Source organism: Falco biarmicus, chromosome 5 (assembly GCF_023638135.1).
Source record: "Falco biarmicus isolate bFalBia1 chromosome 5, bFalBia1.pri, whole genome shotgun sequence".
In the NCBI taxonomy this organism is placed as follows: domain Eukaryota; kingdom Metazoa; phylum Chordata; class Aves; order Falconiformes; family Falconidae; genus Falco; species Falco biarmicus.
Genome location: NC_079292.1, coordinates 5,765,150 through 5,788,328, shown reverse-complemented (window position 1 = coordinate 5,788,328; position 23,179 = coordinate 5,765,150). Strand labels below are relative to the sequence as shown.

At 39.0% G+C, this 23,179-nt stretch overlaps 1 long non-coding RNA gene across 1 annotated transcript in view; it reads right to left on the bottom strand.

Annotated features, from left to right (window-relative positions):
- LOC130150756 (uncharacterized) overlaps window positions 1-22,594 on the bottom strand; it is a 38,014-nt gene extending 15,420 nt beyond the window's left edge. The window contains exon 1 of the long non-coding RNA XR_008822366.1: window positions 22,482-22,594. This is a non-coding gene — a long non-coding RNA (uncharacterized LOC130150756). The remainder of the gene's footprint in view (window positions 1-22,481) is intronic.
- Window positions 22,595-23,179: the final 585 nt, after the last annotated feature.

The window sequence follows — 23,179 nt, the reverse complement described above, 5'->3', positions numbered from 1 at the left end:
AACTAGCTGCTGATGACAGTGTTTGGGGAGGTCGTATTTTTACTTAGCTACCATAAAGAAAACATGACCACAAAAAGAAAAATGAGCATGACCAGATCCTTGCTACTGCACAATTTAATTTTTTTTCCTCCAATTTGGCAGAAAACAGTGTCATGGCGAAAAGAAACTGTAGAGTGTGGCAACATGATGAGATAAGCCCAGGAAATTCAGGAATAGAAAGAGCTCTTATATATTTGCCTTTAAGGTTTTTTAATTTGCAGGGAGATTATTCCCTTCTCAATCCAATGCAGAAAAGCAGTTATTAATGGCTAATAGCCAGGGGCCAAAAGTGTCTAAAGATTTTTAATTACATGGCATAATGTTTTTCAGACCTTTAATTTTACATCTGAGTAATATGTTCTCAAGTACATGAACATTATTTAGAAGTATGTGTTAACAACTGTTAAATAATTTTGGCTTTAAAAATGTTCCTTTTCTTTTAAAGCTAGAATGCTTTATTTCAATATTTTTTGAAAGATACATTTATATTTTTTATTTGGAAATGTTTCATTTAAAGATTGAGGCACTGAACAAGAAGAGTAAGAAAAAAATAAAATTATATAAAAATTTTAATTGACCTGACACCATGCTTGCATCGCTATTATCATTTATACATTAAGAAGAGGTTCTGCAGGGTAAGGGACTGAACTTCGATGGGGATGCCCTTTCCCAGTGAATCTTGTTCCCAGTGGGCTGCAGCACAGAAAATCAAGAAGAGGGGAGTTTTTAGTCAGTGATTATTTTGACTTAGGAATAATTTTTTTTCCCACTTGTGAAAGCAAGATTAAATAAATGGTCTATTTAACAATTCATTGTTGTTTGCTATCAAGAATGGCAAGTGCATTTGATTAACCAACAGTTTCTTCCATCAATACTCAGATGCAAAGCAGCAGAAAAGAAAAAAATGATAAATTATGAATCAGAAGAGTAAGCTTTGTTTACAACAACAGATTCACAAAATAAAGTTCCTCTTCCCAGCTGTAAACTTCAAGAAAAGGATAAGTAAATACATCAATGTATCATTTATCTTTTGTCTGAAATGAAAATTAGGTTTAATAGGAAAAACAAACCTACCAACTTCTGCTTAGGAAGTAAAAACCAATCCATTATAGCATAATGTTATTTGTTTGAGGATTATGAGGCTGTATAATTCTTTAACAAGATCATGCTGTGCACTGTTGATGTGGAGAACACTGCTAATTCCATTTCGTCTAGTCTCCCACACAACATAACTTGTGACAAAGAATTGTGTTGGTTTCTTTCTGGAGAAGTCACTTCTTGGTATGAGTGACTTTAACCCTTCAAGCAATAAAAGACAAAAAGTACTGATATACCTGTGCCACTTTCTTATGAATAAAGCATGCCATATCATCAGCCACAGGAAACTGGTGTGATCTCAACTGTATTTCCATTCCATTGAGGTTTGTGGTGAAAGCAGTCATGTAACTTTTCCATCAAAATGCAACAGGGAAAAGGAACCTGTCCACCCAGGTACTCTCATATGTGTCCTACAACAGGAAAACTCTTGTAGTGGTTTCTAGCACAAGCATCTTTGCCCTCCCATAGTGTTAACTAGAACCATTATCTGTGGCCTATTTCTTGAGTACATTTCATGATAATGCTAGGAGGAACTCATATAAGCTGTGCTGGCAGGAGGGCACTAAAATGTGTGCAGAAGTTCTAATGGCGTGTAGAATGCAAGCCGCTGTATGTCAACACACTGTTTCATAATACTTCTTTAGGTCTGCTCATGCTCCTATCGGGTTTTTGTACACCACAGAGGCTTTTCAGTCAGATTTGAATTGTCATATTTAATTTCTTGATACCTGAAGGGGATTTTGGTCTAAATCCCCAAATTGAAAGTGAATATGATATGCACATAACACATTTGATATGCAAAGCTGATAAGCACATTGCACAACAGTTCTAAAATGGCATGTAGGCAGGTAAGAAGTTCAGAGTCAGAACTCCCAGAAAAATAGTTTGGAGCAGAGGGGTTTCCTCCAGCCTTGCAAAAGTCAAGCAAATGCCACAGAAGTTTCATCCATGTATGTGAAGACAGACTAGCAGAAACTCCTATTAAAGGGTCGCTGTTCATTCCAGAGTCAGGTGGCAAATACCCTCCTTTGGTTTTTTCGACATCAGATTACACATTCTGTAACTCTTAAAGATAGGTCCTGCGGTACAGCTGCTGACTCAGTCTGCAGGGAGGTAGGGTTTCTGTTTACAGAGACAACGTAGAGCTGATGGGACAACCCAGTGACATATTGGAGTTCATCTGGGGGAGGAGGGCTTGAAGTGACATTGGATGTGTTAAACTGCCTTACTGCAAATCTTAAAAATAGAAATACTGTGAAGCAGATGGCTCGCTTCCACCACAGGCACCATTTTGATAGGCACAACTGAGAAGTAGCTTCTGATGATATGCACATATATGCAGATATACACACTCTGCATATGTGTGTGTACGCTAGCAAGTATACCTTGAATATAGGCTATGATACAGCATTTATGCCTACTCCTGTACTCTTTCATGGCATACTTTTCTTTTAGACAGAATATGTCTTTATGAACAGTTGTTTTCAATTTCAGCAGCACACATCTTGTAAAATTTCCATTCTCCCCCACTGCTCAGTCACCTACATGTTAACCACTTGTGAAAACCCCTTTTCTCATGACCTCAGCTCAGGGCAGCAGTCTGTGACCTTTGGAACAAGCCTTAAAGAAAATTAAGGGATTTTTGAGTGGAAGTGCATGGCCACAAAACTGCTGGGAGCGGAGATGGGGTTATGGCTGGCAGGAGGTAGCTAGGAGGCCCTAGGACACATAGGCTTCCTCTGACCACCATCATAAATTCAAACAGGGGAATGCTTTATGTTTTTTTCTTGAAGTGCCATCCTCCTCCTCAGCACAACTCCTGGTTCACCCTTTTCAGTCCCAGCTCATAGCACGTTATGGGAGCGGAGGCCAGGATTTTGCTGGGGAGGCATTATGGGAAGGAACACAAAGGAAAACGTTTGAGAGTTGTTGGCTTGGGACAGATCATGAACAAAAGAGGTGACTGGCTGGCAGTTCCTTGCCTGCTTTGTCCTGCTAAAGCAGCAACAAATGACACAAACTATTAATGTAAAGTATGTTGATGAAAAGTTAAAGCATAAGAACTTCCTTTAGTTTATGTGGCTCATTTTACTTTGTCATGCAGTGCAAGAGTAGTAGAAAAATCACTTTTTACTCAAAGGTAAAGAAGTAGATTCTGTGGGTGTTGCCTCAGCCACATATGTCTACTCCTTGGACCCCAAATGAAGAAAAGGTAATTAATGAATAGTAAACTTCATCATAGAAATGGGTTTCCTTAAAAAGAAATATTGGCAGCTAAAAAGTCAAAACGGGGACTGGAAAGCCATCATTTAAAACTATTTCACAAAAATGAAATTTTGAAAATACTTCATTATAGGGCATTTGACCTAAGCATAAATCGAAAGCGCTTTGCTTAACTCAACTGTTCTGTAGGTAACAGTTTTATACCTTTTAAGTTTTAAATAGCAGTCGGTTTCTAAACGAAAAAGAGTAAAAGGGACATGGACTATAAGAAAATGCTTTTCTCTGATTTTTTTTTTCCAAAATCAAATTTCATCAACATTGATGTCTTTTAGCAAAAACATGTTAGTTCTCTTAAAAAGGCATTTCTTATGAAAGCCAAATTGCTAAATTTAGGGACTAAAAGCCGTGTCTATACTGAAGATTATAAATTACCCCTATACTTACAAGTTGATGCTGAGGTTCCTGCCTGGAAGCTGTATGCTGGATTTTGGGTGACGTTGTACCACTTTGCCAGGAACCAGTCAGTATGTCAAGTCAGTTCATTTGATCAACTTTATCTCATATCACATGTACTAACAACTTGTATTTTCATTTCTTTGGGGCTCTCTCTCTGCCTACACATTTTCTTGCTCTCTCCCTGCTGAAGTATCAGGCTACCTGTCAAGCAAGGACCCTTCTGGGATTTGTGCTGCATAGGTTGTATGTGCTCAACCTGGACAAGTCCTGTTTGCAAGAACTAAGTTAAAACACACAAGAAGATAGCTCACCTGTGAAAGAAGTCAGCAAAACAAGAGAGAAGATGATAATACCACAAAGTCTGCTGCTAAGAGTGATGAGTTACCATGAGAATTAAACTCTTTGTTGCAGTGAAGCCCATCCTCACATGGCAGTGGCCATGTCTCTGTAAGGACACCCTGCCTTTGCACCCCAAGCCCATCTGGCCACATGCAAGCCCACAGCCAGTAGCCCTCTGCTATGGCACTCACGGGAAGCTGCACGAGAGCACGAGCCGCACAGCAAACACAGCACTTGTGAAGTGCAGGATCCTTTGAAGCAGTGGTGGGAACGAGCAGGGAAGGCAGACAGGTGCAGATATACATCTGCTCTGGGAAAGTCTGCGGAGACTGCTGGGATAACAGCCACATTCCACAGACACTATGATGCATTTCGGAAATGCTCCGTGTGCGTGCTCACGGGCAGTCACGCATCTGTACCAGCAGAATCAGACAATTGCAGCTTGTCAAGATAAACCAATAAGGCCAAGATATAACTTTGTCTCCTGATCTTTAATTACAAACTTCCTCCAGTCGTGCTGTCTGTTCAGTAGCTGGGTAACTTGTGTTTCTTTTCAGTGCACAAGAACGAAAGCTATACCTTGGGGAACTTATCTCAAATTCCATTCATAAAACATTCTTGAGAAATCAGTCCTGGGCATCATTAAACTCCCTTCCTGCATGCACAGACTGCAGGTGTAAGATTCAGAATGCCTGAATTTAGTGCTTGACTTTGTTGACGAGTTGAAATCAGTGATATTGTATGTAACGTCTAGGTGTGGGTTTTTCTTCTTCTACAGTTTGTCTTTTGAGGTGCTGCTGATACTGGTCTGTTGTATTTACATATAAATTGAGCCTAGCTTTTAGCAAGAAGGGATTTTTCAAGGAGGAAACTTCCAAGCTAGAGGGGACTTTCAGGGTGGGAACTGAATAAAGCCTGTGACTTCACTTCATATAATCCGCGGCCTCATGATTTTAAGATACATACTATTTTATGGTGCATAAAAGTTGTTTAGAAAGCCATTTCAGTCCTTTGCAAGGAAAATTTCTCGACCTCTGCATTACACTATGCAAATCAGATGCTGACAGTAGCTTCCCAACAGCAGCTCAGAAGACAGTATCTAACCTTGTCATTTACCCAGGTCATTTATACTACTCTCTAAGGTTGACCTATACCATTTAAATCGACTTAAGTATGACCACATGAATCGACAACACCCCTTTGATCTCCATTGCAGACATAGGCTAAAGAATATAAACAACCAGCTACAGAGAGCTTCTCAGGCTCTGGCTATATGCTGTGGTAGGTAACAATGCTACCGCAATATACTGTAATCAACAGCAAAACGTTGTGTGCAGAAATAGTTGGATTTGGAACTTGGAAATATATCAGACTTGGGACTGCTGTTTCCTTTTTATAGTAAGCCTTTCCCTGGTCTTCAATATTGAAATTAAAAACTGTTGCATATTTCACTTTAAACTGTCATATAACTATTTTCTTCATGGTTTTCCATAAAATACTCATGGAAAAACATCAAGCACTAGAGTAGAAAGGTAAAGAACACTCCATGAATTTTGTTTTCTTTCCACCTATCTTACTTGTAACTAACTTAGAAAATCCTTTATATTTTTACAAACTGCATTCTAGCACTGAAGGAAATAAAGCACTATTATATGAAATTGTGAAAATAGAAACTGTAATGCCAAAGGCTTGACCTGGCTACCTGAAAAGGAATTAAATTACTCCAAATATTTAAAAGCATGTGTCATACTATTACATAAAGCCATATGAGGAACAGATTTTCCACACTAGTTTTCTTATGACCACAAAACAGAAATAAAATTCTTATTCCATAAAGTTTAACATCTTGATTTACAACCAGATGCACTAGACACATGGAGGGACAAACAAGACAAGATAATAATGCAATAAAATCCCTCTGTGTTGTGGGTAAGTGCCTCAGTCCAACATACGTTTAAACTGGTGTATACAAGAGAAGTTAGGCCAGCATTTGCCAGCCCCAAGGAGACGGCAATTAGCCTGTGGATAACTGCACACATATTAGGGCGCCTATGGAGCCAGACAAGTGATCATCAGTAGTTCCAAGTGATTTTCATGCTCCCATGGCACATTCACCTTGGCCTCCACTTCAAGTCCTACAGAATAAATCGGGGTGGCACCAGGCTGTTCTGCCCAGAGGGTGGAACTGGGAGCAGCATAAAAAGTGGGGAATGACAAAGGACCTTTAAAAATCCTTTGGAAGCAATCTCTAGCAGGGCATTTGGATTCAGAATCTGGACCCTTATGTCCATGGAAAAAAGATTCTTAACCAATTTGGCATAACTTGCCAAGAGTGGTAGGAATTTACTGTTCTTCTGAGGGATGCTTTTCTTCATACTATTAAGAGGGTTTTTTCTCTGAAATTGTTGTGCAAAGTTGTTGCAGTTGTACAAAGGGATTTGAAAGTAAGGTTCACTGTTCCCCAGTCTAAATGTTTACCCAACCATGTTCATACAATGATTGCCTATTCCAGCTATCTCTTCCTCAAAAGGTCTCGCTGTTCCTACCATGAGTACCTGGAAACAGTTATATAGATCATCTGACTGTACTTGAATAAGCACTGGCTCAGGCTAGATGTAGCTGGTTTACCAGATAACAGTAACATTGACATTTACTGGTATCTCATAACTTCTGCTGCCTCACTCCAGCTTTGTCCAAGCTAGTAGCAACTGCAGAAAATACAAGCTGGTGTGTGGAAGTCCCATGGTTTAACAGTGTGACAAAGGTTTTGCAAGATCTGGCCAAGATTTCATACATAACTTTTGCTATTTTAACTAGGGGTAGAGCATAACTGAACAATTCACCTACAATTTTCTGTCTTAAATTTCTTCTTGGCTATACACATGTGCATTCAAAATATTTTTGCAATCAGAAGGAGGTAAAAGAAAAGATAAAGATTATTGATGCTGTTTAATTATATGCTGACTGGTCTGAACGTGACTTCATCACACATAATACAAGAGCACCAGATAAAAAAATGAATAAATTCATCTTTTAGGCACAAGATACTAGAAAATTTTGTCTCTTGCATTCTTGAAGCAGGCCTGAGATTTTTTGTGATGAATTGGCACACAAGAAATAATCAGATATTTTGCCTCTGAACAATGACTTTTCTTCTCAGAGGCAGCCCCATGCTGTGAATACCAAACTGGGGTTTTCTATGTTAATGGAGGAAGAAGGTCTTCCATTTCTACTGAACCCACTGGAAGCTATGTGTAGACTTTCTCCTACGAATGATGAGATTTTTGATCAAATACACTGATGTGAGCTATTTTCTCCATAAAAATGCCTCATTTCTTTAATGTGATCCTTGTCACAGGGACTGACAAATTTTGTTGTTATAGTCTCTCTAATGTACCATATTGCTGCAGTTTCATGCATGGATGTCTCCTATAGTCTGTGGAACCAGAGCCCAAATGAGAACCCTAGATATGTAGCTCAGCCACTCACTTTCACCATGCTTTTTGGCTGCTTGCCTCCAGTTTAGACCAAATCACCATTTAAAATCTTGTTAGGAATTTTGTACTTTACCAAAAACTATGGTTTATTGAATTAAAAATCCTGGAAAAACATTAAAACATGACAATGACAAAACATGGCTGGAGCATACTAAAATCCTTGTTCTTACAAAAATTGCTTTGGCTTCTTTAATTGCTTGAAATTTTGGGGTCTGCAGCTTGGCTTTTTACCACACAAACCAGCAGCCTTGCCATCTGCCCAGCACTGGGCTAGTGCTGACTTCAGAGGATAAATACTGACTGAGTCATCACCGATGAATCATTGTTTCACTTGGGGATTTCCTCTGAATTGTCCCACTCCAAGACATCATGAAAAAAACATTCTACTTCTTTGATATTGTAAGTAAGAATCAAGCCAAAAGAGAAGAATTAAGCAATGCATACTCACTACAGCATAGGAAATCTGCCCGGTTCTTGAATTTCAATATCAGTTTTGCTAACTACAGTACTTTCTTTTGTGACTTTTTTTTGGGGGGGAGGAACAAAGGCCTTTTAGAATGTTCATTTAGTGTGACAGTTTTACAGATCACTTTAATCAATTCAGAAGTTGTCCATTTATATAAGCTACTAATTGTTCTCCCCTTAAGCAGTAACAGTGCTCTCTGAGGTGTGCTGTTAATTGATCCTGCTAAAGACATGAATATTTCTGCTGACCGACAATCTGGAAGAAGTAATTTGATCAACAGTGGTAAAGGTGGGGTCTGTTACCAGGCAGAAGCAAGGCAAAAAGTGAGCGTGCTGATATTAAGAACAATTAGGAATGAACAATGTAGGCAGTAGGAGCTGTGGCAGAGAGAGGCGAGATCAATCTTGTGTGCAGTGCATGGTGTGAGGAAAGGCAAGGATAATGATTTGCAGATAAAAGGAAAGAGAGAAGAGGAACGGGCAATTTGGATGGAACAGACATCCTAGAGTCCAAAAGAACTGATGTATTACTGAGACAGGAGAATGAAATGTTTTCTACTGCATTTATTATTATTATGGACTGAAAATTATCTGGGGAAGGTCTGTGGTTTATGACATTTATACAAAATTTAATAAAACATACTTGCTGATGCTTTGCAATGTAACATGGTATAGCTTGGAAATATGTAGCACGTATTGATTAAACAAAGTACCTTTGCTAAAGGGCCTTCTGTAAGGGCAATTTTCTAGTTCTGGCTCAGTAAAGAGCTGAAGCAACCCTAGCAGTTCCTCGTTCAGGCACACCTCTGTCAGGCCAGGTCTCTCTGCATTTTGCTCTGTTGCAGAATAACAACATACCCACTGAGAATTTGAGTTGTTTTTCCTTTGTGTGTGACTATCAAACAAAGCAAGTAGAATGCCAGGTTCTTGACATTTTCAAAAAAAAAGTATGCAAACCTAGTTCTATATGGTTTGGCAGCTAGCGATATTTCTGAGCTTCTATACCACTGAACGTGCTGTGCCCCAGCGTGCTCCTAGTGTGATGAATAGAACTATATGCACTATAAAGTAATACCTAATGGAAATAACAAATTTGGAGATTCATATATGTATAATTGCTACATATTGCATAACAACATACTATCCAGTAGTTGGCTTTTGGTTTTGTTGTTAGTTTTTTGTCTTAAGGGAAGTGTCAAATTTGTTCTTGTTTGCCCAGCTGATTTAGAATAGGAGGTCAGTTCATGCTGAATTTCCAAGCAATATAAAGTTAAAGGGGTTGTAAACAACCAAAGGCCCAGGGTTAGCGAACACGACTGGGTCCAGGGAAGCCAGTGGTCTGGCAGGAGTCTGTGTTACCTAACGGACGAATAATCCAAAGCCGGGATGCCCGGTGGAGTAGAGCTGCTTGGAAAAATGTTACATTATGAAAGCAAATTGGAAAATGGTTTGTAAACTGCAATTTACTGTCCTATGCTAAATGCAGTGCTCTCACAAAACAACCAGTAGTATTATGAGGTTTGTGCAACCTGGGGTGTCAGACGTGTTTATTTTCCTGCAATTTTAGCATAAAAGTTTTCATTTTGGTCTCTTACATGACTATGCTGTCATGTATTTGGCTTATTAAGAAGCTCTTAATCTGATCTAACATAACCAATCTTTAAAAATGCAATGTTTTGCCTCTCCTTTACAATCTTAACTTTTTATTTTTCTTAATAGTAAAAAGCAGGAATAAATGCATGGCCTAGCAACAATCCATTTTCCAAATCATTCATAGGTTCCAGCTGACAAATTATCATGAATCTGATTTTCACATTGTATGAAGACCACATGAGTATCCAACGAAACTTTTAAATGCTGCCTCCATGTGCAAGAAGCCTTTAGTAAAATAACAGAACAAGAAACAATATCTAACGCCAGCTCTTTTATGTTCAAAGTGATTTTCAGTATGGCAAGTGCTGGTAATATATGTGGCAAGATCTTTATTTCTTGATTGTCCAGAAGGGATTGTGAGCTGATTATCTAAATGTAACCAATTAAAACTATTCAGAGATATTCTAGCCTGTGTGGTGTGGACATCCATCCATTGCAAGTTTTCCTGTAGAGTCCAGAGCCTCGTGAGAGCCTCTGGCTGCCCTCTGTGAAACTAGGATTGCCACACTTTAACCATACCGTCAACTTTCCTCTACCTTGTTCTCCACCCAGGTGTTCCAACAAAAGATAGATCTACTTTGGAATAATCCTGTGTCCAGCCAGAAAGGGCAACATCTGGCTGTAAAGCAGCAGAAAAAAGTTCTTGTATGTCTGTAAGAAAATCATGACGTTCAGGGAAAATGCTGATTCCAGTCACCAGCCAGATGGGGTTATCCAGGGACTCCTCTCATTACTACTACATTCAAGCTCACTTCCAAGTCGGTTACAGTTGATATGTGTAACTTAGAGCAATCACATTAAGCCATGACTGATAAAACTGAAAATACAATAAAAACAAATAGATTTTTTTAAAAAAATTTAAACCTGTTTTAGACTAATTCTCTCCTTTATCTCCATATGAAGCTCTCTAATATTGCAGGTTTTAGTGAATTTTTCTATTTTCCAGTATTCAGACCCTATGAATATAGGCAGGCAACCATTAAATCAGGCAATGTTTGCTCTTTTTAACATGTGCTCCTTAATTTTGCTACAGAAACTGGTTTTCAGTTAGAGTAAATTCAAATTTCATAGCAGGGCAATCAAATGAAAAAGTTACACCAGGTTTGTCCAACTTACTTTCAAACAACAGAAACAGAGCTTCCCAAATGATATTGCACTCATCCCAAGGTTTATATATAATCCCAGTTGCTAATACAGTGGTGAACAAGTTGCAGCCATGCTGCAGCACCCCAAGGTGTGAACTGAGACCTCTGGGAGACACATTGCCTCATATTCTATTTAGACAAAACCTTCTGCAGCCAAATGTGACACCTTCAGCTGTTCGGGTCAGAATAGATGCAATCATTTTAACTACAATTAGCCTGGATAAGGTACTTGAACAAGCTTCCAGTCAACAAACACAAGACTACATTCTCAGCTGGTGTTAACTGAATTCAGTGGAACTACATCAGTTTGTACCAGGTAGGGATTTAACCTGAGCTTTTGTTTTCTCTTAAATCAAAGTTTGGCCGAAGACAAACCCAGAGCCTGATCACAAGGACTTGGAGCTTGTTGACATTCTGTGTAGGTGTTGTCTGTCGTGACCACTATATTGTCTAAATATGAGACAGAGCAAAATGCCTCTGTGTTTATTGACTGTACTTTTCAGCAGTGTAGCTGCACAGATACAAGGCTACTCAGCGTGTTTGTCTATAGACAAAACAATGTGTATCTTGCAATAAAGCTCACACAGGGAAATAAAAGGGAAGCCAACATGACATGTGATCCTCTGATGCAGTAGATGAGCTTTAAAAGACTAAGGGTAAAGAAATCATGCCCATTTTCACTAAAGATCAAAAGATTATCAGTTTTGCAAATGATATTATGCAAATGAAGTTATTTTATTAAGATTATTTGTTAATAGAAAAGAATGTAAATGTCTTATGAAAACCTCAAAGAAAAAAAATTACTTGGAGAGGGAGGACATTTCATTGTGACCATTACTCAGAAAAAGCCAGCATCAAATATACAAAGTCCCTCTAGAGATCACTGCAAACGTTTACGAAAGCTCACTGATATGCAGACTTGCTATCTGGCTGATACCAGCAAGAGATTACTGCCAATCCCTCTCATCATCAGTAAGATCGGCCAACTGACAAGCCTGGAAAAACAACAACCAGAAGCTAGTAACACATTTTGGAGCAAAGTGGTTTAGTAACTGAGGGCAGAATTAGCTTAAATCATATTTAACTCATCTACCAACTTTGACAAGGCCGTTACAACAAGCACCTGACTGTGCCCTGGCCAAGGAGTAGCAGCAGTTTGAAATCCTCCTCCTTGTGCCTGTGAATGGCGTTGATGACCTTGGGACTGTGCAGCAACAGTCGCTGCTCACAGAACGATGAAAAAGTTTCTATCATCTCAGAGAAACAGGGTGACAAAGTGTTACAGCTTCATTTTACACCAGAATAACCAAGGAAAGAAGCAGGGAGACTGCAGTGGGTCCATCCCCCGTTCTGAGGAGAATGCAGCCCCTGTGTCCTTCGGTCCTCAGCACTGTGAGCTGAGAGACATTTGCATTATGATAATCATTTTATTTGTCTTTGAAGAGTTCCAGGGTTAAAGTTATTATACAGTGACAAAACAATACTCCTGATTATTCTAATGAAAAAATGTGCTTTTTACCATAGCACCCTGACAAAGTGAAAATTTCTGTCAGTACATTTTAGAGTAAAATCACATTTTAAGAACATCTTAATCTGTTTTCACTTTTCAGATTTCATGCCATTTTGCATTTGTCATCTGATTTCTTTCAAGTGCTTCGCATAGACACATGTGCAGGCTTGTGTTTGTGTGCACACATGCATGTGGATAAGAAACTTTGGAAACTCTGTTAATTAGAGAAAGCAGCAGCATATGTTATGCTATGAAAACCTGAATCAGCATTTGCCAATATTATTTAGGGAGCTGATCTGAAAAAAAAATATCAACAAACTTCAGAACTAGAATGAGTACATAAGATTTTAAAATCCTGCACTCAAGTTGATTGAATTCCAGTGGGAAGAAACTCATCTGTGACGTTTAGTCCCTTTGGCAGTAAAAATAGCCAGTCCTGTATAAATCACAATTCAGTAGCTTTAAATGAACTACAGAAAGACAAAAGCTTTGTCTTGTGAAATTCATCATAACATCTGAATGTTGGTTCACTAGCATACTTTTAGGTCTCTGTTGAAAGGTTTAAGAGATTCATATTTGGGTTTATTGTTTCTCCTAAGAGATTCAAGATATCTCATGATTCAAGGTCCCTTGTCGTATCAGATGAACACCAGCATTACTCTTACTACATCTCCTTGCAGGAACAGTCCTCTAGGACAACACAGGTTCTGCATTGTGTAGTGTTTTAAAATCCCCATGCTGAATTTCTGTCTTGCCCACAGTCCCTCTTGGGATAAATTGGACAAATTACCACAATAATGTAAATCAAGCATATTTCTTCTAAATTCTTGTCAAGGCCTGTACACTGCAGAGCAAGGCTGAGCACCACTAGCTCTTCTGCCAGATCTCAAGAAAACCTATGATCTTTGCTGCAGCAGAAATCTTTGCTGACTTCTTCCATATAACAACTGGGGATTAAAATAATCTGAGTGTCCTTGGGCAAGGACATCTTCCCTGCTGGCTGCTCTGCCCATCCTGGACATAGAAAGTGCAACTGAAGTGCCTACAGATATGTAGCTTGAGAGCCAGTGGGACACTTAGGATCCAGCCACTGCGTCTCACAGATGAGATTAAATGAGCTAGCCAGAGCCTGTATGCAGTATGAAGCAAAAGGATGCTTTTATAGTGGGAACTTGAGAAAGTGAGAGCCCCGCAGCCCTGTCTATTCCCCAGCTTTCTAGTCTGAGGACCTCAGGCAGCCCCTGGACCCACGGCTTTGCTCGCACACTAGCTGTGCATGTAGCCTGTGTTTTGGCCACCTCTTCTGTAATAAAGATCAATGGCTTTCTTCACTTATGCCAAATGAAGAATGGCTGACATACGTACTAGATTTAACATGACCCAATTTTCTCTCCCTGGCAAAGCAGTACATTGCACCCTCTCACACACTTCAGCTGACACCAGACAGTATCGCCACAGTATTTGCAGTATTCCCTAGGAATTCCCTGTAGACCAGAAATAGCACAGCAATGTGAGCTGCTTATCAAAGGAAAAGTGGCGAGGTTGGAAAGCCGACCCCTATAATAGAGAACAGCAGATTATGGTCTGCAAAGCAGAGCGCCATGTGTCATCAGCACTCAACACATAGGTGTACATCCCCTAAAGCACAAGCCCTAACAGAAGCAGCTAAAAAGAGAGCCTGAGGACAGCCTATTGCAGCTGCTTGCACCCCCCTGCAAGGCTGGCTGTCGCAGACTGAACCAAGTGGTCACATGCGCTGGACCGTGGAAAGAATGTGTGATGCCTGGGATGGAGAAGTGTCACTTTGTGTGACTCCCTCAGATGGTGTTTGACAGTGGTTAACAGAACTGTCTCCCTAGCTGACCCCTGAGCACAACGGTGTTCTCAATAGATGTTGTACCCAGCCTGTTCTTCAGAGTGTATCTTTAAAATGTCTAAGGTGGTTATTTGATGCTAAATAGCAGATCTGCAGGCCATATCACAGTCTGCTACAGGGACCCCCAAGCTACCACTAAGTGGGTTCATTAATTCAGTGAAGGGAACATTTCTGCCTTGAAATGCAGCATGGTCATGTTAGTAAGATCTTGCACCCAAACACATCAAGCTGGGTAGACTGCCACAGTCATAAAATCATTGAAAATAAGACCAGAAAGGACCTCAAGAGGTCATCCAGCTCAACTCCCTGCCCGGAAGCAGGATCAGCTCTGTCCACATAATTCCTGACATATATTTTTCTAGTCTGTTCCTGAAGTCTCCAATGATGAACATCTCATAACCTCCCTGAGCAATCTATTACACCATTTTATTCCTAGTATGCTAAATACTGCTTCACTTTAGGCCTATTATTTCTCATCCTAGACATAGCAGACTTGGCAATATATGTTTTCCAGTTTATTCCTTGATTTTCTACAGGTTTTTTATATACATGAAGATGACTATGCCCCACCAATTTTCTGAATAAGCATCACCAGGTGCCTCAACTTTTCCTTCTGTGCCAGTCTCTTAGACAATAACCTGGTCATCATAGCCACCTCCCTCTTGACTTTCTCCCATTTTTCTCATGCTGTTTCTGTTTTCAGACAGAGCTTGGTGTAGACATGCCCTTAAGGGTTCTCTTAGAGAACATGCCATGGATATATTTTCTCTGGTTTTCAGTAAGATAAGCAAAGGGGAGCTAGCGAGCACTTGTCAAAAGTTTCCAACTGGACTTTATAACACTTACGATGCGCTGTCACTGAGGTGTCTGTAGTTTTGTCAACTAAAGCAATTTAAATGGCCTGTGGAGGTGGGTGATAGCTGCCATAAGGGACATAGCTGAGGCTAGCCACCTGAGCACTTACACACATTCTCAGGAAGGTTTCATAGCAAATAGCCCACACTATCACACCTGCCATCCCCCCAGACCACCAGTTTTAGAGATCAGTTGGCCATGAGCATACAAGTATCTGTCCTGTCTGCACTAGGTCCATTCAGTGGTACTGAACAGGTGCACAGCCATGAAGACTGTCTTTTTGTGAATAGATATTAGATTTTTTTTAAAAAAAAGAATTTTCTTCAGCCATCTTCACAACTATTCTGATGCTACCTTGTAATCACTGGAAATGATCCTGTTTCCATACCTTCATGGAAAAGAAACAGCTAACATGATTCTTTTTTCTGAAAACACCTCACACAACATCACATTAGAAGTGGTATTATGTGATTTACAAGCTTGAGCTGACCAAGCATGCTAACTCAGATATGGACTATTCACAGTAAATTTTTAATTCAAAAGAACAGCAAAAAGTGTTGGGTTTTTGTTTCAGTTTTTTTTTTTTTTTTAAAAAAAAAGGTAATTTTTAACTTCTTTTTTTATTTGACCAGTGTACACATTCAGGATATATCACTTGCATCCTGCTCCAAGAAGACATGTTTCCTGGACTGAGCCGTATACCCTCAGGGCTAGAGCAAGTCTCAGGAAAATGTCCACTTGTGTGTCACAGCCACACTTGTACGTGCGAGAATCACACCGGGTTTGCTGCCTAGGAGATAAATCTGTGAGCATGGAAGTGGCTGCAGTGTCTAGGTACTAATGAATTTGCTTCATTCTGATCAATGGATCAGAGCTGTGTTACGTGTCAAGGTCAAATTCCCAGGTTTACCTGGAGCAACGGGTATAATTTATGTAACAGCAATACCACCATGTACATTTACCAAAAAACTTCATGTTATTCTAACAATGTGGCCATGATCACATGTATAACATTAGGGTCTGAGAATAATACTTCTTGTCCTTAGACAAAATTCTTCCAATTCCTTTCTTATCTCAGCTTATCTCCTCTCCATTAAAGGCATATCCAAACACTTTGTGCCACATTGTTATTTATGTTATAGTTAAAGCCTCTTAATAATTTCTTAAAGGGAATGTTCTTGTTCAGTTCAGTATGTACTCAGATGACTGCTCTTAGAATTAATTCACTCATGCATTGTTACACAATCATCCAAATATTTGCGATTATAGTCTCACTTCTGATAGCTGTTTCATTTCTTATCATTGCTGTATCTTCACCATCATTCTCTGAGAGCATACAAGCAGTTCCTGAAAAAATCCCTTGCATCAACAGCTGTTACAATGCTGTTTTTTCAGAAAATAAATGCACTTCAAGTAAGCATATAGTTAAAAGTGAAAACTTTTTGTCCTATTTTTTAAAATTATCAAGCATCTGCGAAATCACCTGATTTCAGTTAGAAATATGACTAACCTGTATTTTAAAATATATGTTTGTCAGGCCCTGCAGATGTTTTAGTCAGAGACACGTGTATGGAAGCAAATTATTTTTTTTTTATGCTGCAGAATAATGTCATAATCAACACAACTATTAGAGAAATGGGCTTGTGATAAAAAATAATTTTTACTGGGGAAAGAGCAAGTATAGGTAGGTGACATTTGGACAATGATAAGGAAGGCTGGGGAGGCAATAGCCTCCAGTGAGTGTCATCCTGAGAGGGGCACATGAGTCCAGGCATGCTGCAGGACACAGCTCCTCAGCCCACACTGACTTTGCACCTAAACCAAGCTGTAAGGAGTGATCTGCTGTCTAGAGACCCTCTCCAAGGGATCTGCCAGCTCTGTGTACAGTAAACACAGTTCTGTAATCAGCGTACATGTTGAGACTCTTGAATGGTGGTTAACTCAGTGCCCCTGGGATTAGCTTGAACTAAAGGCATCAGCAGGAAAAAGAAAATTCAGTTATCCAACACATCATTAGTTCTCAAGCTGTGGTCTGAAACCATGATGGTTTGCAAGAGAGCCTGTGGAGCACTGTTAAGCAGCAAAATTTACAAATGGGTTGACTAGAAGTGTGATAGTAGATGCACACAGTGGCCCATGAGAAAATGCAAGGGTTGGTCCAACAAATGGAAATGACTGTCATAAGAGCACAAAAAGCCTCTTCAGAAAAACTTTTTCATCTGTAGCAAGCATGTAAAACAAAAAATGTTACAGCTTTCCAAAATTCCTCCAAAAATTGGAAGCTTTTGTTTTATTGTAACAGTAGTGTGGGAACAAACATTTGTTCTCTTTCTGTTTCTAGAGTTACCCTAGTGCTTGGGTGGGAATGGAACAAAGCCCATGTGAGAGATCTGCACTTGGTTTTGTCTCTGGGCTGACCTGAGTTTTAATTATCGTGGTTTGGATTTGAACCAGATTATCACCTATATCTGAACAAAACTCACTTCCTTTACACCAGAATGAGTCCCCCATACATACATGACAGAGATGTCTAACCATGCTCCAGAAAAATAAGCAGGCAGAGAATTTACTAAGCACATCTTTTACAGCTAAATGAAAATTTACAAAAGGAAAAATAGTTTCACACTTTGAACAAAGCACTTCTGCACGATGCAGTTGGAAAGAGGTAAGGGATTTAAAAGAGGTAAAGGACTTAACCAGCCCCAAGATGTTTAAAAAATGTGTACAAGGCAAAGAAAGGGAGGCTAATGTTAAGAGCAAATAATTGCCCTGCATGGAGCCAAAGACGTCCCTTGCCCACCACTTTCACTGTGGCCACCAAGGCTGTGCCTCTGACAGTGAATAAAAGAAGTCAGGGCACGTTTTCAGCCTTGCAGACAAACAGCACAGCACAACTTCTGTCAGAACCGCTGAGTTCTCTAAACTTGGGTCTCTGCTGTGGCTCTATTTAGTTTCCTAGAATAAATGTAGCTTAATAGATTGTTAAGGAAAGAATATAGGAAATAGATCAAGTCAAATGATCCTTTCTCTGATACAGCATCCCAGCCTCTGCAGTTCAGCACCCTTGGGACTTCCTGAGCCAGAAGCTGTAGCTACAATTTAATATATGAAGACGGACTCTCCTCCATGTCTTTTTCAGCTTTATTGCATGAAAATGTGCTTCTTTTCATTTGTTTCAAGTCTGGCACCTAATAGATGCACTAGTTCTTAATTCTTATTCTGTAAGAAACACTGAATATTTATTTTTTTTACTCATTGTTCCAAACTTTTTTATTATTATTTTTACAGGCTTCATAATTTCCCCTCAATCATTTTTCCAGTGTTATCTATTTAACCTCTGCTTGTATAGAAATTTTTCTGTAGCGCAGTTCTTCCTTGTCACCCTTCTCTGTGCTCTCTAGATCCATTTCAGAAATGGATTACTCAGAACCACATTTATTGTTCAGATGTGGGTGTACAATAGATTTACATATCCATCTGAAATTTTTATTTCCTCATTCTTTTCCCAATAATTCCTACTTTAATTGTCACGTTTTTCTTGTAGAAGGCACGTCAACTGAACATTTCACTGATGTTTTCAGGGACTTTAAGGTTGGTTTCAAGAGTAGTAATAGTCAATTTAGAGTCCATCACTGTGTATGAACAGTGAAGGTTATTTTTTCTCAGTGCATGACTTTCCATTTATTGACGTTGATTTCATCTGTCATTTCATTACTTAATATCATGAGACTGTTCTGTTACTCTTCACATGCAGCTTATGCTTTTACTACCCTGATTAATTCTGTATCATTACACAAAAAATCACCTCTCAGCTCACTTTTCCACAGCATTTATGAATCCAGATCCTTGGACTGCTGATGGTTCCTTGCTGTCAAAAATGATTATTCACCCTATCCTTTGTTTCCTATCTTTCATCAAGTAATCCAGGAAAGGGTTTACCCTTCTACCCCATGACAATTCGGTTTAATTAGCGCTGTTGGTCTCTTTTTGAAAATTCAAGTTCATAAGTTTGAATCAACATTATGCAAATAATCCTTGCCTCCTTCAGAGAATTGTCATAGTTTTGCAAAGTGTGGCTTTCTTCCACAGAAGTTGTTCTGATTCTTGCCCAATATATCATTTTTACTCTTTTGTCCACTGAATATTTTTTATTATAATTTCTAGCAAATTTTCTGATAAGCATGTTAGACTTACTGATCTGCTGGAGCCAATAAAAGCCCATTTTAACAGCTGATGACCCATTTGATGTTTTTTATTGTTTTGCTATCAGATTGCTAGGTATTAGTCTCTTCTATTACCAGTTCACACAGATACAGTCCTCGTGTATTTTACCCATAAAGAAAATCTGCAGTATAGATACCTCCTTAGTCTTTCCTACAATGACCACTAATGCAAAAAAAAAAAAAAAATCATCTATAGGCTTGCACTAGAGTCTTTGTTTATTACAATCCTATTCACGAATGAATCTGCCTTTAACAGATGACTTTCCTTCCAAACATTTGAAATACTTCTTCCCCCCATTTTTTGGGGGGGGAGGTAGGGGGGTGGGGGTAGGGGTGGGAGGGAAAGCTTTATTTCATTTCTGATAGATGATTTCTTTTCTACTAATAATCCCTTGTTGTCTGCTGTTCAATTACTAGTTCAGGGAAGAAAAATTACCCTTTTAGCTAATTATTCTTTTTAACTAGTTTTCTCAGTTTAAAGTAATTTTGTTCTTTAATGGTAAATATTACATGGGTGTGATTAATTTTTTTTATGTTTGTTCACTACTGTTATTGCGAGTTTTCTCACATATACAAGGATGTGAAACTTGAATATTCTGTGTCCACTGTTGCATGGTGCCTCATGGGTAACTGATATCAGTAATCAGATACTGTGCATTAAATCCTGATATAAATCTAGAAATAACCCTTATTTTGAGTTTTTTTGACTGACAATTGCAGTATGCAGTCAGTTACAATGATGTTCATAGAGAGTGAAGTTTATCGAATGTGGCTTTAAGTTTGTTTTTAATAATCTAGACACCTTAATTTTGCTCTGCTTTGGATGTCAGTGCTCTTTATTGGGTCATAGTTTCTCTATTCGTTAGTTCTCCATCTGCTAAATGGGAACAATAGCACGTATTTGCATTGCATTGGTATTAGGAAGACAAATATACTATAAATTATGAGGTATAATTAGGAAATGCAACAATAACAGAATTCATGGAAGCATTCAAGATAAAAAGATTAAACTTTCAAAAACATCTGTTTTGTGTATATGGTGCTGTACCAAATATTGAACCATAATGAGCATTAATGTTTACAGGTTCTACCTCTGCATCTCTGAAAATCTTTAATGTTTCAGTAACATGCAGGTTGTGTTAGGCTTTATAAATGCATGATATGAATACTTACGGTTATAGAAAAACAAACATGCTAAGAATGGGAACAAAGGCTAAAATATATGAGATGTATTTCATACTTTGTTTTGTTTTGTTCCATATCGTGAACTTATGCCATACCCTTACCTGTACTTCTATAAAGCAATTTTGAATAGGTTGAATTTTGTAGCCATATTGGCAAAAGTTTGTATTGAGAAGCAAGTTGCAGGAGGAGGGAGCTGCAGGCCAGTCAGGAGAGGAATCCCAGGTGATGATTTGCCTGGGAGACACCGCAAACGGAAGACAAAAAAATTAATGAAGAGAGAACTGGATACAGAATCACTGGTGCTGCAACAGGGTTAAGAATGACCCAGAAGCAGCAAAAAATGGTCACATAGGGAAGGGACAAACTCTGTGGAGACCTCAGGGCAAGGCACCGATTAGATGCACCAGCGAAGTATAAGCCACTGAGAGAAATAAAAGGGTGTTGAGTCAAATGCTTGGGCCAGACAGACCACAATGATCTTTTCAGTGAACTGGGGTAAAGCAGAAAGATCTCAGCACTGGCCTCACCGGTGAAGAGGGCTGCAGAGCGCACCGCGACAGGGCAGTGGTTCACTGCAAGAGGCAGGAAGGTGCATTTGTAATGTATTAACTGCGCAGCTTCGTGTTTGCAGAACCAGCCAATACTCAGACGACCAACATAACTATGAATTAAACACGGTTATATTCGAGGTGATTTGAGAAATTGTAAAACGCTACTATGTCATGTAAAATCTGTTATTGTATGTCCTGATGTGTAATGAGCAATGATGTAACCCAATAGTTTGACAGATCTGATTTAGGAGACTAACTTAAAAACCAAAACTGTTTTATTATAAAATAATATAATTTAACAATCAAAAAGATGTGCTTAATATATATATATATCCAAAAAAACGCCCTAAGGTAGTTTTTAGACAGCTCACAATTTCAATATCCTATTGCACAGGATTGAAGATAGTTTCAGAATATATATGCACTAAGTTCCAACATCTACAAATTCTTTTCTTTTCTTTTAACAGTATACCATAAAGTTTCTGCTAAACCACAATTTTTATCAGTCATTAAGATTAAAAGTATGTATTTTATGGGCAGGAGGAAACAAGTCAACATATAAGGAAAACAGATGCTTCTGAATCATTTTTAGCATTATTTAATAGTCTGAAAATAGTGCTCTTGTTTGTAATAAAAGTCAGGTATTGTGTGAAGTTTATCTGGGTTCTTTAATCATTCTCAGAAACTGACTTAAGATTTAGGCATAAGAAGTTTTGAAAAAGTTCTTGATGTATTTATTCTCTATGCTACCTTCTGAAGAAACATATCAGAGGCAGTCATCATACCTCATTTTACACAGCTACAATGCCAACAACTCCATCTGGCCTATTTGGATAACTCCCTGTTATTTTCAGTAAGATATATGGGCATTTCCAGAATGCATTTCATCCCAATGAGGACATCTAAAACAAGTCAGATGAGTCACAATACGAGTGTCTATTCCTGTAAACAGCTGCCAAAGGAAGCCTGGGTGAGCAGTTCAGGCGTGGATATCTAATGTGTACATAACTTAAGGGAGATGAAACCCAATCAGGAAGGATGGTGACACTAGTAGATGGGAAGAAAAAACACGAGGGACATCATGAGTAATAAGAAGCTATAGAGAGTGGGACAGACAGATCTTCATGTGACAAGAAGGAAGGAGCAAATCTGGGAAAGTTCATGTTGAAGTTCCTGAGAAGCTGATGGGCAGGGGCTCGAGTCACAGATGCCAAAAGCAGAAAATGTCCAAAAAAGCTTCATGTCAGGCAGCAGTGAAAGACAGGGAATAAGGAGCCTACCAAAATGCTCAAAGAAAAATGGTAAATGGAAAACGGGATAAAATGGGCAGGTGCCCCTTTGCTGAAACCAGGAAGGGTGGGCATACCTTCTCTTTTACTTCTTGCAGCAAATGATTTGTGCTATTCGGTCAGGTCTATTGGGAAGGAGAAAGCCAAGCAGCCGCAGCGCCCCTGCCCCACGGGCAGCGCCTGGTGAGCTCAGAGGCCCAGGGCAGAGCAGTGACTGCCGTTATGCAACTTCCCTTCCAGTAATGCTGCTACCTCTAGCCTGTAACCCATGGTCACTTTAATAACAGCCTCAGCTATCTGATTTGCCCTAAATAGTCAAAGGGAGTATTTTTTTCCTCTGTGGTCAACTACACTATTTTTATAATAACAGTCTTTATCAAGATCCTGATTTTGATCCAAATTTCCTGTCACAGTTGTGCACTTCTTTGATTGTGTGGGTTTATTTCACATCCTTAACATTAAATAAATGCAGAGGAGTGGGGTTTTTTCACATTAATTTTCTTTTCTCAGATTTGTTCCTTTCTTTTTTTTTTTTTTTCACAGTAATTGCAGTAGGATTAACTGCATTGTTAGAGTTAGAGGTCTGAATACAAATAAGAGGGCTTTTCCTTTTCTCTTCCCTGACTACATTTCTATTACTGCAATCACAAGTATTGTTAACAACGTTAAAGCCCACAGCAGATGTGAACCAGGCTATAGTGAGAGAATATTTTGATTCCACAAAAAAGTTCAGTGCTGAAACATAATGTTCTTGCTTCCCAGCTATTACAGGGCA